The sequence below is a fragment of the Lactuca sativa genome, chromosome 1 (assembly GCF_002870075.4).
Source record: "Lactuca sativa cultivar Salinas chromosome 1, Lsat_Salinas_v11, whole genome shotgun sequence".
Lineage (NCBI taxonomy): Eukaryota > Viridiplantae > Streptophyta > Magnoliopsida > Asterales > Asteraceae > Lactuca > Lactuca sativa.
In genome coordinates this window covers 82,258,475-82,261,386 of record NC_056623.2, presented here as the reverse complement: position 1 = coordinate 82,261,386, position 2,912 = coordinate 82,258,475, and positions in this window count along the sequence as shown.

Below are 2,912 nucleotides of genomic sequence, written 5' to 3'. Positions count from 1 at the left end.
GTTGCTGAACTCTCGGAACAGCAACGCATCACCACCCTGCGGCCTCGCAGCAGCAACAACTGTGGTGGCCGCTGCAACAGCATCCTCAGAAAGAGCAGCATAACGCTCGTCAAAAGTCTCAATCAATGTGGTCTTAATAGACCCAAAAATCTCTGGTATCTCTGCCCTTATGGCCGCAGCCACCTCCTCATGGATGATCCGATGGATCTCTTCATCACTAGCCCCACTGCTCTCTGGCATATGACGTGTCCTCACCATGATCTACCTCTGAAATACAACATACGGTAAATTAGAAACCCATTCGAGCATACTCACACTCGACAAGTCATCCCTCCTTGATCCCTGGCATCCCGAAGATTCTTACTTGGACTGTACACCGCCCCGGTGTTTTCAGTAGTACGGGCCCAATACTACTGTCCGCACCGTATCAGTATACACCCCAAGTCCTCCTCTTCGGATCCCAAATCCCAAGTACTCTATTATGCATAATCCACTCTCTAACAGATCTCTCATAAGCTCCTCGCTGCTACCTACTCACTCTCAAGCATCTCATAGCAACTCACCGCTCCCTAGGCTAAGGCATCACAAATCAGGCCACTCTAGTCCTAATAGGAGTACCTAACCCACTCTAGCATGAGAATACATCATATAAATATCATAACATATAATATAAAGGTATATTGGGAAATCACCGTTCGGGCGCTGACTGATCGTACACACGACTCTGCTCTGTGTTTTTCCAAAAATCTTTTACTCTTTTTGAAATTATTTTTCAAATCCTCAGTTTGAGTTCAAATACGCCCGAAGATGTACTCGAATCCCTCAAACCAAGGCTCTGATACCAACTTGTAACACCGTAAATTTTTAAAACAATTTTTCGCATTTTATAAAAACATAATTCATTTATCATTCATAAAAACATCATCGTTTGAAACTCAAATTCATAGCATATAACAATCCCAAGATCTCATAACATAAAAATCCCGTGTGTGTACTGATCAGGCCGGCGCCTTCCCGCGATCCTCACTAGTACCAGAAACAAATATCACCAAAGTCGTTAGTGGAGCGTGTGTGGTTTACCGGCAAACTAACCTGGACTTGTGAGAAGTGGATTTTATCTAGATAGCAATTGTGATATTTGCATTCTCAAAGTCGTTAGTGGAGCGTGTGTGGTTTACCGGCACACTAACCTGGACTTGTGAGAAGTGGCAAAAAGGTCTAACCATTATGATTACGACATACCTCTTCATAATTGTTTAGACACACAAGTGTGCTATCTAAGGGAAGGTGTATGATTTTGATAAAGTTTTATCAAAACAATCTAGTATCAGAAATCTGAACATTGGTAAGAAAGTCAATGAAGTATTGATTTCTAGAAGTCCAGGTGATTTCTGAGAACATGTCAAAGCTAGTGGGAGCATAAGTGTTATGCTAATAATCATCATGTTAGTGGGAGCATGATAATTAAGATAAGTATTGCAAGCTAGCAATGTTAACTATAGAAAACAAAAGGTTTCAATTGGGAAAAGGTTGTTTTGCTATAATTAAGGGAGAGGAAATTATACTTCATCTCAAATCTATAAGATCGTGAGGTTTTAATCATTTAGTCAAGGATATATATGAATTTCATGTTGGAATGGCTCAACATAAGGAAATTATGTATACGGGTCCATTATTTGCGTTCTAAAATTTGATTATGATTACGGCATCCCTTTTCATAATCTGAATTATGAGAACTTGGCAAATAGAAATGGAAATGTTATAGCAAAAGACTGGTTTAGTCTTTATGTGAGACATCATGAATCGTGTCCCATATGCTTCGGATATAGGATCGATTACATGTGCTATATTCATCCTTTCTAAAATTTTCCAAATGCCTAGGGCATTAAGAAGGGAAAAGGTTTAGAACTGGATATGACTAAAAGGATTAAACAATTGTCGAGAACAATCTAAGGTTTACCAAAGATTGGTTGCTCAAGGATAGTTGGAAGTGTAGTGATAATTCTGGAAGGACCATATTGACATAGTCTGTAAGGAGGCAACTCTTGGTCAGAAGTGATAGTCAAAATTGGAATCTGGAAATGTTTCAAAGTTAGAATTTTCAATCTGTGTAAGATTAAGGAAACTTAGTGCAAGAAGGATGTTTCCATGGAACTGATCTCCTTTGGAATGCTCTGTAATCATTATGAGAGGATCAATGCATATAAGTTTAGAATCTAAAAGATTTCAGTAAATGGCACGAATTTGGAATTCTTGCATTTGCGGTAAGGATTTGGGAGTGTGAAAAGAGAATCATTGAAGTTATGTTCAATTGATCTAGTTCACAAAGTAAAGGTCATAGACAAACATAGTATGCATACTTGGTGTATGGCATGACTAGTGTTTAGAAAACATAGTGTACATGCTTGGAGCATGGGACAACTATTGTTTTAAATTCAAGAATAAAGTTGATAGCTGAAACAGTATACAATGAATAATGTGTAATCATATGGTGATAAATAAAAGGTGTTTTATTTATGTTCAAAGGGTTGATACCATATTGGATTCAATTATTATTGTGTTTCATTTTGCATGTTTTGACTTCCCGAATAAACTGGGTTATTCTTCCGGAATGACTAAGTTATTCAAATCATCCACAGTCGGTCATATGTTGGAAGTAGATATGAATTAAGACTGTCATGAGTTGGCTTGTAGAGGTCTAAGGTGTTGGACAAAGGGCTACAACACTCATGAGTGCTCATAAGTTCTGAGTATTGGATTCAACCCGCGCTCATTGGAATCACTTCATGGATTTTATCACGAGTGATCATGAGACGATAATATCTTATATTCTTCAAACCTAGAGATATGAGTTGTTACTATGAGTTGATAGTACATTGATTGCACGAAAACGCATTTGGTAACTTGGTGCT